Source organism: Cryptomeria japonica, chromosome 1 (genome assembly GCF_030272615.1).
Source record: "Cryptomeria japonica chromosome 1, Sugi_1.0, whole genome shotgun sequence".
NCBI lineage: Eukaryota > Viridiplantae > Streptophyta > Pinopsida > Cupressales > Cupressaceae > Cryptomeria > Cryptomeria japonica.
In genome coordinates this window covers 410,241,578-410,259,026 of record NC_081405.1, presented here as the reverse complement: position 1 = coordinate 410,259,026, position 17,449 = coordinate 410,241,578, and the positions used below count along the sequence as shown (strand labels likewise).

Genomic DNA, 17,449 nt, shown 5'->3' with positions numbered 1-17,449 from the left:
TTTCTTTGACCATTACACAAGTGGAAGTGGGGAGTCAACAATCTTCTTCTCATAATAAACAGGGTCCACTATGTCATTTGTGTCTTCCATGGTCATTGGGATCTTAGCTAGATCCAAATTTTCAATTTGTTCCAAAGTAAGACAACTAACATCCATCCTTCTTATGTCGTCCTGATTTTGACAATCTACCCAAACATCCTCAAACCTATAGACATGAGTATAACTCTTCCTGAGTTTTCTCTTTATGCCACAAAATTCAAAATTGTTTCTTGCCTTGAATCTTTGCATGGTATTCTATTGCATTTCTTCTTCCATGTTCTTGTCTTTAGGGTTGGTTAGTACTGAGTACCTACCAATTGATTCTAGAAACTTCAGCCCAGTCTTATATGCTTGTGATTGTTTCTTATGCATAGTAATCAATTGCCTGCACAACTCCATAATAATGATCTTGGCTGAAGGGAACCTTGGTATAATAAAGGGCTCTCCTGAAAAACATCCGATTCAGATGTAGGTAAATGTAGGAAATTGAAGAAAATCATAGCCATAATGAGATACCCTATTGTAAGCGGCCTCTGATAATCTCTGCTTTTGAAGGCCCTTATCAAACATACATTTCCACATAGTAAAGAAAGCATCATTAACTCTCCTATAGTGGTTACCTTGATTCTTGAGGGTAAGTTGATCATAATACTCCCAGATGGGCACCACTCTCTTGTCACCCTTGGTAGACAAGCCTAGATATTGCCTCATTGAAGCAGCTGCGTAGACTAGGTACAAGGTCAAGTAAAACTTTAGTGTCACCTTGACCTCCTTCAATTGAGCACAAAGCACATCACTGATCTACTCTCCCCAATCGATTCTTGTGGCCCCCTTTTTGATTATATTTATGTAATAAGACATCGAGTTTTGAAAATAATGTCTTTTAACCCCCTCACTCTGGATAACATGGTGACCATGTTGTTATATTCCTCATTAAAACTGCTCCTATGGAAGGACTTAGGTCATCGTGAGGTGAGGGAACTCCTTACAACAGAGAGATAAATAGTATTGATCACCTTTTTGCATTTATCCTCATGTTTCTCATAGTACTCTTGAGAATTCTCTTGAGAAATATCAGCTACTTCTTCAACTGATGAACCTTTGAAAACACTATTGAAGAATACATTGTCTAGGGTCATGATGACATTGTGATCTTTATCTTTTACTTGCCTTGTGTTTGGATCAAAGTGATCAACTATTTCCAGTACAAATTCAGGATCATGAGCCACAAGAGGGAAAGATGCATACTTATGCAGCTCAGATTTGATTAAATTGGTTAGATGAGCAGGTGCCTTCTGAACCCGGTCAACAAATTCTTGCATATTTACATGACCAATTTTAGTGTCTCTAATTTCCTTGATATTTGAGTCTATTGAACTCTCTAGATACAGATTCAAGTACTTGTCATACTTGTATTTCATCTTTCTTGATGATGCTTTAATTGGAGAAGATTCTAATTGACCTAAAGATGACCCGGGCTTGTTGTGAGGAAGCTTTGACATTCATGATGACTACATTCAACACTAATGATTATCTATTGATCCTTATCAAAATCAATTTTCTGAAACAGATCAAAAAATGGGACTCAAAACAGGCTTGGGAGTAAAACTGCCAAAAACAGTAGGTCGGGGAAAAAAGTCCGACATGCTCTTTTGAAAACAAAAATTGCACATCGGACTTTAAAGTCTGAAGTGAAATTAAAAATACCTTGATTAGCACATCAGACTTTAATGTTTGATGTGCAAATCCGAGATGGGTCATCAACACATCGAACTTTAAAGTCCGATGTGTTGGGGGTGAAAAAAAGCACATCAGACTTTAAAGTCCGATGTGAAACCTGGGAAGGATTAAAGGCACATCAGACTTTAAAGTTCGATGTGCTTACAAAGGGAAAAACAATTGGTTAACATGTGGGGTTTTAAAACCCAACACATCAACCTATCCTTCTCCACATATCATATTTTAAAGTCCGATATGCGAAGGTTATGATCCCGCATATCAGAATTTTAAATCTGATATGGGGAGATTCTTCAATCCAGCTACACATTGTATTTTAAAGTCTGGTATGCGGTTGGAGAAGGGGGACTTCAGAGGGGAATCAGGTTTTGAAGTCTGATTGTCCTTTGAAACAAGGGAGATAATTGGACTACAAAGTTCGATTCCCTCTTAAAACAAGACCCAAAAAGAAAAACAAGAACAAAAAGAAGGACAACAAAAATGCAAACCTAAAAGAGAAACCTAGAAAGACAAAAGAAACACAAACCTTACCTCTTTTGCTTCACTGTTGATGGAAAAAAATCTGACAATGGAGCAAGGAAAATCTGAATCACGATGAGAAAAAGTAGAGGAGGGCGCACGAAGAAGAAGACAAACCACAATGAAGAACAAAAAATGCAAAAATAACTTAAAAAGAAATTAAACAAAACCCTAATTAATCAATTAATGTGGCATTAATTACAACTCGCAGTTGCATGTCAGACTTTAAAGTCTGACATGCAGGCTAGGAACTTTTGCATGTCGGACTTTCAAGTGCAGGCAAAGACCACCTACAAGTAGGACTTTAAAGTCCGAACTGAAGGTTTAGACCAAGATAAACACACATTGGACTTTAAAGTCTGATGTGCAGTTAATAAAGAAAAGACCTTGCAGTTCGGACTTTAAAGTCCGAACTGCAAACTTAAGGGAACTAGAAAAACATTAAAAATAGAAAACAAGAAACAAAACGAACTAATCGATGAAGTTGATTAAGCTCTCCCAGAGACCGTAAGGTACGAAACAGACTAGTTTCATAGGGTTGCCTCATAATTTTGGCTGTCCTGAAATCAAGGACAACAGTTGGCTCTCACTGGGGAACAAGCTGCACCACTTGAAGCTTGTAGAATCTAGAACTCTGAGTGCATGTATCCATTGGGCTATGGAGTCAGATGACAAAAAGACTAAAAAGAAAAGACTATACATATTTTTATAAAAAGTACAAATTCCTTTACATTGCTCTCTATTGAGTAAAGAGCTTCAAATGTTATCCACTATGAGGTAGCGAGAACAGGGTACCATCTGCATATGCAAGCAAGTAGCTATGCTTGCCACATACTTCATGAAAAGTGAAGGGACCTCTCCATAAGGAGTGAAAATTTCCATGCAAACCCTTTGGTTCCCTCCTCTTTTCCGATAACAAGACTTGATCACTGATTGAAAACTCACGGGAAGTTGTTTTCCTATCAAACAATGCCTTCACTTGGCTTTGATGGGCAGCAATCCTATCTACCACTTTAACTCTTATTTCTTCTAGCTGAGAAAGAAACATAATCCATTTATCCAGTGAATCTTGATATGTTTCATCCTTAATGGCCTTGGCGAGCTTTAATGCTGGTAGTGACTGGAATCTCGGTATTCAACGCATTAAAAGGTTGAAAAGGTGACATATCAATTGCTCTTTTTGGAGTTATATGATCCACCCATAGCACATCATAAAGAGATTTATGCCAAGTCCGTTGTTTCTCATCAACAAGTTTCCTCATGATAGTAACCAAATTTTTGTTGCTTGACTCAGCCTGACCATTTCCTTGCAGATAATAGTCAGATGAGTGTGAAAGAGTAATACCGTGATCAAAGAAAAAGTTAATTATCTCATAAGATGAAAAACATGAAGCATTATTAGCTACTATCTTATGAGGGACGCCAAACCTTGAGATGATGTTTTCCTTCAGGAATTGACAAACCACCGTTGAGGTAGATTTCTTAGTTGGGATTGCCTCCACCCATTTGGTGAAGTAATCCATTGCTATGAGGATATATATATGACCTACACTTGATGTTGGATTGACAGGTCCAATAAAGTCCAATCCCCACTGTTGGAAAGGCTCTTCAATTGTTACTGGCTTTAGTGAGAGTGCAACTAATTTAGTCTTACCAACAAATTGTTGACATTGCTCACACTTGCCAACCCAACTATATGTATCTTTAAACAATGTTGGCCAGTAATATCTAGCATGCAATATTTTGTGTGTAGTAACAGGGGCAGAAAAATGTCCTCCACAAGCAAGATCATGAAAAGCTTGAAGCAATCTTACTTGTTGTTGTCTGTCCACACAGCGTAGTAAATTGCCATCCAGACCCTTCTTATACAAACCATTGTCCCATAGGACAAAATTCACTACTTTAAGATTTAAGGTTCACTTTTCTTTCCTTGATAGGTGTGCAGGACAAGTTCCATATGTTAAGAGATATGTCAGGTCAGAATACCACTCATTAGTAGTGCTAACAAATAGAACAAGAGGAAGATCTTGATTAATACCTTTGTTTTCAAGCACCACTTGATCTATTAGTTTGTTGTCATCTATCAACTGACATAGACCTTTTCCATGAACAAACTTAGCGGGCTTGATTTCCATATCATATTCTTGAATCTTGGCAACCCAGTTGCCCCTTTTAGTTCCAAACTCTTGTTATGTCAGAATCAACTTGACAACAACATCAGGAACAAGAGCAATGACATGCAAATTCAGAATATAAAACCTGAAATGTTTAACCGCTTTCACCATGACAAAAGCATGCTTCTCCATTTCTGAGTATTTCAACTCATGAGCCTTCAATGGATAGCTCATGAATGCAATAGGTGATTCCACACCTTCATTATTTCTCTACATTAGTATAGCCAAACAAGTATGATCTGATGCATAGCTATACATAACAAACTCTTTGGTATAATCTGGGCATACTAAAACTAGAATATTTGCCATGGCTTCCTTGATCTGATGGAAAACTTTCTTTCCTTCAAGAGTCTATTTGAAGAGAGAATTACCTTTCATCATATTAACTATATGACGAGTCTGTTCAACAAAGTCTGGAATGAATCTTCGCAGGAAATTTAATTTACCAAAGAAAGAATGAACAATAGTCTTACTTGTTGGCAAGGAAAGGTCACGAATAGATTTTACCCTTTCCACATCAATTTTTATACCTTCCTTTGAAACAATATGCCCAAGCAACTTGCCTTCAGTGACACCTAAAACAAATTTCTTGGGATTGAGAGAAATTCCATGCTAACGACATTTTTCTAAGACTCATTGCAGGTGGGAAAAATGATCTTGACGTTCCTCAGAATAAACTGTCAAATCATCCAAATAGACCACAATGAACTTACCAAGAAAATTTTGGAAGGCCAAGTCCATTGCACGTTGGAAAGTTGCTCCCACATTTATTAATCCAAAAGGCATCCTGCGATATGCAAAGGTACCCCAAGGTGTAGTAAATGTGGTCTTATGCTGATCTTGCTCCAGAACTTCTACTTGGTTATAACCTGAAAATATGTCCAACATGGACATGATCTGTGCTCCAGTAACAGCTTGTAGGACATGATCCATGACAGGTAAAGGATAATTATCCTTCAAGGATGCCTGATTCAAGTTTCAGAAATCTACACATATCCGAATTTCGCCATTCTTCTTATGTACAAGTACAATATTGGCTATCCAAGAAGAATGGTGGATGGGGAAGATTATCCTTGCTTTCAACATCTTTTGTACTTCAGCAAAGATAGTATCAGAGATCTTTGGGTTGTATTGCCTTTGCTTCTGACGGAAAGGCATAATACCTAGTTTCAATGGGATGTCATGGCAGAGCTCTTTGGGACAAAAATACTTTAGATCTTCATAGGAGTATGCCAAGACGTCAACATACTACTGCAATAATACAACAATTTTTTGTTGGCATTTTTTATGTTTATGTTGTGATTGTCATTGATGAACACACACTTGCATTAAGATCCTCTTTATATGTATGAGTTAGAGAACAACCGGTATTTGTTCCAACCGGTATGTTGTATTATAGTCTTTAGAGTATTGATGTTTTGCAGAACGTGTTTCCTGGTTTGAAGTGACATGTTGACCCCAAGCGGTTCATGAAACCCAAGCAGTATGAGGGATTAAAGCAGCATAACACATTTTTACCAGTCTTCATTTTTGTCAAACTGGAAACCGACATTTTGTATGAACCGGTAATACTCTGTGATGAGTTACCAACTGACATTTTGTGATGAGTTACCATCCACCGATTGTTTGATAGTGCCGACACATTAATGGTGTTTTTTTATGTCGTGGTACTAAGTATGTCCAGGTTCATTGAACCTAGGAAATTGTTATGCAATCCTATTGGACCGACATGAAATCAGATTCCTTTATAAGGACATCATGTCTAGGGTTTTAGGTCGTTGATGTGGATATAGAGAAAGTTTATGTTATTGCTAGGGTTTAAGGTGATTGAGGAGTTGGAGAGAATATGAATGTGTAGAAGACTGAAGTAATGCTAGAGTGCATTAGGAACAAGCTACCAAGGATCTAACCAAGCAGTCTGTGCTACTAGCTAGATCAAACACTTGTTGATTACTCACATCTTTGACAAGTCTATAGCCCTTAACCGGGTAGGCCCAAAAGCCTTTTGTAAATCCTCTAACAAGGTGGTTCACATCTGTGGATCTAAAATCCTCTAGCAAGGTAGTCTTTAATCAGACTTATCTCCTAACAAAGATTGAGATTCCTAACAGGATCTATTCTGGTAAAGAACATTGTAAGACCTTAACTGGTCTGACCTTAACTGGTCTAGTTCCTATTCTGTAGATAGTTACTTGTGAGTTCCATCTCACTGTGGTTTTTTCCATTTGGGTTTCAATGTCAAAATCTCTTGTGTTATGGTGTTTGTGCTTCTGTGGGTGAATGCATTATTATCTGTTTGGTTTGCATGTTTGTTAACTAGTTTGTCTACTAAATTGTTTTATTGGTTTACTGTCAGTCTTGCAAAGTGTTTAAGTGCAAAGATTTTTGGCATACTAATTCACCCCCCCAACTTAGTATTCATCAATTGGTATCAAAGCCTACCTTTCTATAAGTTTAACCACTTGGAAAGAGATATGGGGGAATACACTTTGAGGGAGCTTACTCATCGACTTACTTAGTCTGAGAAATCCTATGATGATCTTATGGTCAAATACAAGGCATCTCAAGTAAAAAGGAGAGAACATGCAGAAAAGATGATGGAGCTATCTGAAAATAGTTCTTCAGATGAAGTAGACATGGAAGCCCTAATTGCAAAAGTAAATAAGTTGAATGAATCAAACTCCAACCTGAGAAAGGAATTGGAAGGACTGAATATCCAGATTTGTCAAGAGCTTGAGAACCGGAGGAAAGTTGAAGATCTAGTGAGAGAAAGAGATCATGAGATCTCCAAGATGAAACAAGAGATCAGTGCCCTAACTACTCAAATCCATGCAAGCAAAGTGGAAAAGGAAGACATGCAAGGAGAACTAAATATTGCCATCTCTGAGAATGAAAACTTGTTGGAAACAAATGCTACTATTTCCAAAGAACTCTCTGAGTCAAAGGAAATACTTGCTAAGTTCAACAAGAGCACTGTCAAGCTAGAGAAAAAGCTTGAATTTGCCAACCGGTCAAGAATACCAATGGACTTGGTTATTCCGATCATGAGGAAGGTGAGACCTCTAGTAAAAATGCTGGAACATCAAAGAAACAACTGGCATCAAAGGATAAACATAAGCAAAAGTTTAAACCTGTTTTCTTTAACTATCTTAAAGAAGGACATACTGCAAATGTCTGTAGGAGTAAGGCTTACAACAATTTTCCTTATTTCCCAAATGATAAGCCTAGATCCTATAGATTTGATGGTAACTATTATGCATGCAACAAGTATGGGCATAGAGCATCTGAATGCAGGTCTATTATGAATAACACTGGAAGATATCCTTAGAGGACCCAAGGAGCTGGTCCTGAACCTTATGTGAACCGAAATCACAACCAGTTTAATGCCTTCAATTATCAGCAAAGAAGCGGTGGCTATCAAGTGGCAACCGGATGGAGAGAAAATTGTATGATCTATCATGGTCATGGTCACACTACTACAACATGCTAAAGGAAGAATGGAAACATGAACAATCGACCTTGGAGAGCACCTGGATTGGTCTGCTATCACTACAACAAACCGGGTCACATTGCCAGACTCTGTAGATCAAGAAAGAGCATATTTGATGATATATTGGTCACTCCAGAAGGTAACATTGATGTTGACACTATTCAAGTAGACATGAACAAAATCTGGAAGGAGAAACCAGTGGTGTTACAAGAGGAACTAGTTTCTGCACCTACTGTGGAAATCACAGAACCAACAAACTAAGCTTCAGAAAATATTAGGGGGAGCAAATGGAGAAATGTTTTGAACCCGATTTACACTGGTAAAAGACCTTAACCGATATGTGATACCTGTCATTTGGCAGAAGACCAGAAATGGTAAAAAGGCAAATTAGGGTTTACGCCCTAATGGAGGAGCATTAATGATGGTAGGTGAGGAATATGTTTAAAAGCATTTTTCAAATCATTTCTCACTATCATTTTTTGAGCGAAGAGAAGTTTTTCAAAGAGCAGAGTGACAAAGAGGTGATTCAAGCAGAGATTTTGAGAAATTGAGAAACTGCGAAGGAGATTCAAATTCAAACTGCAAATAGTCTAGTGGTGAACACAAAGCGGTGATTCAGCAACCATCAGAGTGTGAAGTGAAGGAGAATCGACAAGCCCTGAATTCACATATTTCAAGAGGTATTTCTTGAGTTCTTAAAATTTCTATCATGGCTTCCGCATCTCATACCAGTTCTAGTGCATCTGTCGAGTCAGCCAGTTTTATTCAATGAAAGTCTAAGTATAATGCCCTATCACAAGTTCTGGCTGGTGTGATAGTAGAAGAGGGAATTTCTGACTATATAGATTGCAAAATTGAAGACCTAGGGTATCTAGCTATCCACTCCCAGTTAGGTTTATTTTGAAGAAAGGATAAGAAGATCAAATTGGAGTTTAATATTTTGGAGAAAAAGAAGCTCCATAATGGTGTTTACTTCCTGGAAGATTTCATGGAGGATCATATAAGGATAGTTTTGAGCAGAGTCCATGGTGATAAGATGTACCTAGAGAGAAAACATGATATCACTCTACAGGTAATTCATGCAGTCACTGGATTCTACAACATAGGGGAAGTGCCAGCCCTAAGGACAGTAAGAAAAACTGAAATGTCCAAGCTCACCGGTTCAGTGAACGACTCACGTGGCATGGCAGTCAATTCTATCAAGGATGATCTGGTGAAGTATGTATGTATGGTGATTGGATACCAGACATTCTTAGCCAGTAGAATTAACTATATATCTATTGCAATGGTAAATGCTTCTTATCGAATGATAATGGAGGATGCACCATTTGATCTGTGCACTGGTATGCAGAGACAACTCCTATTGAATCTAAAGTTGATCAAATAGGATAATGCACTAAGGTTCAAGTTTGGGCAACTACTGGTTGGGTTGTTCTTCTATTTCCAAGGCTACTTTCCAGGAGTAGGAGATGTCCAGTGGTCTGCTGACCAACTGGTGACCAAGCAAATCAAGGAAAGCATTGAAGCAATTGGAACTGATTACCTTGATATTCTGAACAAGTATTTTGATGAGTTCAGAAGAAAAATGAGCCAAAGAATGAGAATATCAGGTGACATCATCAAGAAATATGAGAATGATATCTATTTCACCATCAAGGTGGATCAATGCATAATGGAGGCTGTTGAGCCTAGACAAGAAGAAGTGGAGCCAATGGGCTATGAGGTGATATACGATATGCTGGAAGGGTATGCCTCTACCCTTATTGCCTCACCTCTTGATCCTCAAGCAAAGAGAACCAGCACCTACCTAGAAAGGATGACACCAGTTGAGGAACCACCAGCAAAGAAAGGAAAAGAACCGGTAGTAAAGAAGGCAAAGGCAGTGCCTGCAGCATCAACACTAGTTACTACTGTAACTCCAAAAGTGAGCAAGCGGTCACTAGCCAAGAAGAAACCAAAAGTAGCACTAGCTAAAGTGTTCGAGAGAAAGAGGAAGACAAGGAATACCTCTCCAGACTTAGAAGAAACTATGTCTGAGAAAAACCAAAGAAAACACGTCAAGCAAAGAGAAAGCCAAAGAATGAACCAACATCATCTGCACCGGTAAATATAGACATCTCTTCCTATAAACCTTTGACACATTGTCAAAGAACAATAAAGAATATTAGGAGAAAAGTGCTACATGACTTAATTAAGTGTTTTGATGACTTTAATGATGATGAAAAGGAAGCGGTTGAAAAGGAAATAATTTAGTATTTATGTGCTAATGACCGGTCACCATCAGAGATTAAATCTCAGACACCAGATTCTTTATATATGTCATTAGATAATAGATGGCACATTGCGATAGAAAAGGAACAGGAAATTAGGGAGAAAGTGTTTCCACAATACTTTCCCTACCTGTCAAATTCTGAATTATTTGATGTTATTGACCAAAATAAAGGACTCTTCTTCACTAGAAGAAGAAGACTCTGTTTATTAAAAGGAAGAGTTGATGATGTTGAAAAAGACACTCATCACTATATGACAACTATTTTCCAGTCTCACAAAGCGCGTCTAGCTAACCGGCAAGCTGAAAAAGAACCAGTTATATCCAAACCGGATGAAGTATTTGATGATGAAGGAAATCTAGTTGTTGAACCGATCAACACCATTGCTGTCGATGTTATGGACATAGAAGATGTTACCTAGGAAACACCATCTGAGGGAACAAGATAGGAGCAATAGGCTAAATAGGTTGATAAGCAAGCCGAGGATAGACAGGAAGTAGCAAAGGAAGAGGTTGAGCAGAGGAAAAAGGATGAAGAAGAGAAGCGGAAAAAGGATGAAGAGGAGAAAGAAAAGAAAGATGAAGAGGAGAAGAAGAAGAAAGATGAAGAAGAGAAGAAGAAAAAGGATGAAGAGGAGAAGAAAAAGAAAGACGAAGAGGAGAAGAAGAAGAGGGATGAAGAAGAGAGAAAGAAGCAAGAAGATGAAAATAAAAAGAAAGAAGAGGAAGAGAAGGAACAAGAGAAAAAGAAGGAAGCAGAGAGTAAGAAGAAGGAAGAGGAAGATAAGGAATAGGAGAAGAAGAAGGAAGTAGAAAAGAAAAAGGCTGAGGAGGATAAGGAAGCGGAGAAGAGGAGAGAAGCGTAGAAGAAGAAAGTGGAAGAAGACAAGGTAGGAGAAGCGGAGAAGAGCACCCAGATGGAGACTCCGAAGGCAACTAGGAGTCAAGCCAAACTAACTGATCTCACCAGTCCTATCGATCTCTAGTCTGCAAGTGAAACAGAGCTAATGCAGAGCATCAAGGTTGCTCAAGAGCACCTTGAAATTATTCGAAGGAAGAAGGAGCAGGATCTAATTGAAGCGGCTGTAGACACTCTTACTGGTTTGATACCTAGTACAAATATTCCCCACACTGATTCACCACTGGCCAAACTAAAGCTCCTATGCATAGTAGTGGATGATCAGGTGCAGAGCCTAGAAGAGGCAACAAAGGCAAATTTCAAGAAGGAGCATCAAAAAGCTCTTAATATAGCTCTGGTGAAGAAGTTAAATGAGCTTCAGTTTGAACTAAAGAAAGAACAAAAGGATATAAGGGATGCTCTAGATGAGGGGAATCTACTACTCAGCAAGATCTGCCAACCCCATCTGTTCTATGATGATGTGCTAGCTTAGAAGCAAAAGCTTCAAATAGACCTGTAGTCCTACATGAGCACATTCAAGCCACCTTATGATTCCTTTACAACTTATGGGCAAACCATTCACTAGTTTCACATCCAGTCAACAAAAATGGAGCAAAAGATCAACACCCAGTCTAGAGATTTGCAGGAGCTACAACAAGTTCTACTCCCATGACTGCAAATTCTTCAGAAGTGCTATCTGAACCTGGATGCCTTAATAGTTACACAGGAGATGAGAATAATTGATGCCATGGAAGAACAAGTCTCCTAGATGTAGACAGAGCAAGAAATAGCCATCTCCCTACTTGAGTCCTGGTCTTTGTCAATGAAACAATTCTTGCAAGATTTTAAATCTGTTTTTGACAAGTATCATTCCTTATTGTCATAAACTTTTATTATTCTAATATCAAATGGAAACAGGGTTGTACTTTGTCATTGTTGGCAAAGGGGAAGAAGAATTATATTTGGGAGAAGTATCTGGTAATCAAAATTTTGATTATATGCTCTAAATATCTCAATGTTTATGCTCTTTATGCAAAATTGTTATACATTGTATTGTCAAAGGGATAGCGTATATGCTTAGGGGGAGCAATTTTGCAAATGGCATGATTTTGTTGTAAAACACTTAGATGTCAAAATTTTATTTTCCTAAGTGTTGCCATCAATGCCAAAGGGGGAGATTGTTGGCATTTTTGATGTTTATGTTGTGATTGTCATTGATGGACACACACTTGCATTAAGATCCTCTTTATATGTATGAGTTAGAGCACAACCGGTAGTTGTTCCAACCGATATGTTGTATTATAGTCTTTAGACTATTGATGTTTTGTAGAATGTGTTTCCCGATCTGAAGTGGCATATTGACCCCAAGCGGTTCGTGGAACCCAAGTGGTATGAGGGATTAAAGCGACATAACACATTTTTACCAGTCTTCATTTTTGTCAAACCGGCAATCGACAATTTGTATGAACCAGTAATACTTTGTGATGAGTTACCAACCAACATTTTGTGATGAGTTACCATCCACTGATTGTTTGACGGTGTCGACACATTAACGGTGCTTTTTGTGTCATGGTACCAAGTATGTCCAAGTTCATTGAACCTAGGAAATTGTTATGTAATCCTATTGGACCGACATGCAATTAGATTCCTTTAAAAGGACATCATGTCCAGGGTTTTAGGTTGTTGATGTGGATATAGTGAAATTTTATGTTGTTGCTAGGGTTTAAGGTGACTGAGGAGTTGGAGAGAATATGAATGTGTAGAAGATTCAAGTAATGCTAGAGTGCATTAGGAATGAGCTACCAAGGATCTAACCAAGTAGTCTATGCTACTAGCTAGATCAAACACTTGTTGATTACTCACATCTTTGACAAGTATATAGCCCTTAACCAGGTAGGCCCAAAAGCCTTTTGTAAATCCTCTAACAAGGTGGTTCACATCTGTGGATCTAAAATCCTCTAGCAAGGTAGTCTTTAATCAGACTTATCTCCTAACAGAGATTGAGATTCCTAACAGGATCTGTTCTGGTAAAGAACATTGTAAGACCTTAACCGGTCTGGTTCCTATTCTGCAGATAGTTACTTATGAGTTCCATCTCACTGTTGTTTTTCCCATTTGGGTTTCCATGTCAAAAAATCTTGTGTTATGGTGTTTGTGCTTCCGTGGGTGAATGCATTATTAGCTATTTGGTTTGCATGTTTGTTAACCGATTTGTCTGCTAAATTGTTTTACCGGTTTACTGTCAGTCTTGCAAAGTGTTTAAGTGCAAAGATTTTTGGCATACTAATTCACCCCCCCTCTTAGTATTCATCATTTTTCCTTTCTCCTTGTGAACAACACTTTCTAATGTTGATCATTTTTGGATTGTCTTCAGTCCCAATGTTTACTTGTTCATATTCCATTGATCCTGTAGCTGATCTTTGTTGCTTCTTAACATAGCGATCATGCTTGTCAAAAAGATTTTCTAGCGAAACTAGACCCTTGGGGATCTTGTTTCCTTTTAATTGCAGATTTTTTTCTCTCATTTCTACATCAATACTTTCAATTGCATCCTTTGAATGGTAGTGACTACCTTCAAGTATAGATCATCAAAATTGTCAGTGGTCTGCAAAAAATTTATTACATGATGATCATCATTAAATACTTGCCAATGATCAGAGTTGTTAGGAACACTTGGTCGGAAAACTAACTCAACAACATAAGTTGAGCCTGAAAAAATATTTGTGAGGAACCAAAGAAGTTGCTGATATTGCTAATGAGTTAGCCTTGTCATTGAATTCATAGGAAACCATAGATATATCAAAAGCATCAAAAGCCTCTATTAGATCCCATACAAGGTTGCAATAGTGCCGCAACCTTTTTCTCCTTATTTGATATATGTTCCTAACTTGACAGAATATTAACTCAGCATCTCCTCGAGCATGCAAGTTCTTGATTCCCTTCTTCTGAGTGACATTCATTCCCGAAAGGAGTGATTCATACTCAACACTTTTATTTGTTTTATCGAACTGCAATTTGAAGGAAAAAGGGAAAAGATTACCCTCAGGGGAAACCATAACAATACTGGCTCCTGATCTGGTAGAAGAACAACCACCATCAAAATCTAGTGTCCAAACATCATCTGGACTACCAATGCTGACGATATCAAAATTGAGAATTGCTTGTTATGAAGTTGAAGATCTTTTTGATTCCATAACACTACTTTCACAACTACTTTCACAATCAACTGGAACATTATTGAGTGGAATGACACCTTCACTCTTAGGAGTCACCTTTAAACCATCATCAACATGCATGAAATAATTACCCATACCCAATGATTCAAAAAGAATTTGGGCCCGCTGATCGTCAGACTTGACAACGGTATATGTTGATTCTTTTTCTGGAAGTAACCTTTGGACAACTCCTTTAAGAGGAATATGAGCCTTAGTCATATCCATGTTTAACTCACCCCCAACATCTCTACAAAAATTTCTTCCCAACAATTGACCATAGGAGGCCGGTACATCGGCTACCACTACTATCATCTTAATTTTCTTTTTTGGGAATGAAGCAAAAGCAAACTATGTGTCTGATTTGACCAATCAAGGGAACTTGCTTGTTATCCATAGAGAAACACCTTCCAAATGTTTTGGTCAAAGTTAAGCCAAGGGCATCAACAACTTCTTAAGGCATAACATTATCAGATGCCCCAGAATCAATTACACAGTTACTAAGCTTATAACCATTTATCAACAAAGAGATGTAGAATGGTTCTATTTTCTCTACAAGAGAAGGGGAAGTTACTAAGTTGTTTTGAAGTGAATTTGACTTAGGAAGATTACTAGGGGTAGTATCTTTTTCTTTAACAAATTTGACAAAATGGTCAAATTGATCTGGATTAGATCTCAAAAATTCAACTTTAGACATTTGTATTTTGGTTTTCTTAGCATGATCTAAAATATCAAATGACTAAAAGGAATTCGTCATCAAAGATGGATTTGGATTCTCATTTTGAGAATTTAAAAGATTTGGTACACTAGTCTTCGATGCATGTGTAGAAGAATTGACAGTAGTTGAAGAATCACTTACACTTTTATCCTTCACGACATCCATTGAGATAGCATTGTTTTTTGCAGGATTTGGTATGGGAGTCCCACGCTTCACAATAGAAATTGGAAAACATTGAGAGTCCTTAATTTGAGTAGAATCATCACTCTTTGCAATGATAGGTGGCTAAGTTGCCTCTGCTTGCGAATGGGTGAATACTGCAAAGACATCTCCATCATGCATATCTAGTGTATCATCTTCTTGATATTGCATAAACCTGATATTAGAGTCACCAGCCAACTCTGCATCACCTTCTTGATGTGAATTGGCATCTTATTCACCAAAAGGGGGGGAAATCATTCTGTTCAGCTTCATAATACCCTGTAGCTGAACTTTGGGGTGGTGCTTCCAATGCAAGCCTCTTTGGAGTAGGAGGTAATTTATTCTGGTTACGCATTGCATAATTGGAAGCATTGTTTGGATAAGTCCTTCTTGGAACATCATGATAAGAAGTATTTCCTTGTGAGGAAATTTGCTTCTTAAGTGCCAACAACTCATTTGCTAGCTTCTATATCATGGGATCAGTAGAACTAGTTAAAGAGAAAGATGTATCGACAACTTGATTACTCCTAACTTTGTTAGGGTCTCTCCTTATCTTACCCACAAGGATAAGATCATCTTCAACCGATATAGCCATTTGTTTAGCAGTGGCCAAATCTGTAGGATTATTCCTTCACAAAAGAAAACTCACTTATGGCAATTGAGCGTTGATAAAAAAACATTTCAAGTTTCCAGTAGTGGGTCTTGAAGCAACTGGAATCGATTGTGCAATCTTTTGAAATTTGTGACAAATTCACGCGTAGCTTCCTGGGGTTATTTCTTCATTTGCATTAACTGAGCTAGCAATGTGTGATCATCTTCGACAGATTTGAACCTTGCTTCAAACAATGTTCTGAGAGTTGCCCAATTTGTGATACAAGCGTTCGTAAGATGATAGAACCAATCAATAGTAGCTCCATGCAAAGTCTCAATGAATAGTCTCACCAAAACATTTTCATGCTCAACACCTAGGACTCCACATATGATGTAGAAGGCAGCAATGTGTTCATCCGGGTGTTGAGAACCATCACCCAAAAATTTGGGTAAATTTTTCCACGTACCTTTGGGAAGTTCATGCAAAGGTGTGGTCAAGTTCAAAGGACCAAAAGCAGTACCCCAAGGTCTAGGAGCAGCCATCCTTAATAGATTATAGGGTGGTATTACAAAATAATTTGCAAGTGGAACAACTAAAACTTGAAAACTTGACACCTCACTTGGTACGGGAGATTGCCGTGCAGATGGAGGAAAACTTTGTGTCCACTACAAAGGAGAAAATATCCATGGAGGTGTCACAAAAGGAAAATTAAATTGCTACAATACTTCAAAAGTAGGATCAACAATTCTTGCTAATCGCTGCCCACAAGTGTAACTTTGATCAGCCATATTATGATTTGAAGAAAAACAACAATATGGAAATTAAAATGAAGCGCATTGCAACCCAAAAGACAAATTGGTTGCATGTCACTCCCCAGCAAAGTTGCCAAAAAACTGTTGGGTGAATATTTTGTCACCAACGTACTAATGACAAAATATATAATTCACACAATGCTATGCTGAGAAATTAATCTCCCCTCTCATCAAGGGGAGGTTCCATATGAAATTTCTCCTCTAATTAATAAGAAATTAAATTTGTGGGTTGGTGTTGTGCATATAACTCTTTTTTTTCAGAGTTTATGTATTCTCCCTTCACCTAGTTACAATTTCTCTACCTCTTCAGATACTTAAAGAAAAGAACTATTAATCTAATAAACTACACCAAGAGTTACTATTAAGTAGCACAAAGTCTCCTTTAAGGTAACACTAATTCACACTGATCGCTACAAATTAAACAATTATAAACTTAGCTTAAATCTCAAAGTCTTCAAGTATAGATTTCTAATCTATTAAACTACAAATAACTGCAACAATACAAAGCTTACCACAAGTTACTTAATTTATCAGTAGATTTCTCAAGTATGCTAAAAGCACAAATTCTACTTTGCAATATTTGAGATCTCTCTAACCACATAGCAATATCTTAAATATCAAATAAGTAAAGATAATATATATTCAATGGACATAGGAATATTAAATTATATAAACAATTTTCTTGATACAACACAAAGTTTGTGATCAACAAAACTATTTTCTTTATTCGTTTGATAGGATTTTCACCACAAAAAGCCCAAAGTCTTAGTTGGGATAAAATTTTTGTA

The 17,449-nt window shown here is 37.6% G+C and overlaps 1 pseudogene; it reads right to left on the bottom strand.

Annotated features, from left to right (window-relative positions):
- LOC131066344 (ATP synthase subunit alpha, chloroplastic-like) overlaps window positions 1-14,566 on the bottom strand; it is a 54,639-nt pseudogene extending 40,073 nt beyond the window's left edge.
- Window positions 14,567-17,449: the final 2,883 nt, after the last annotated feature.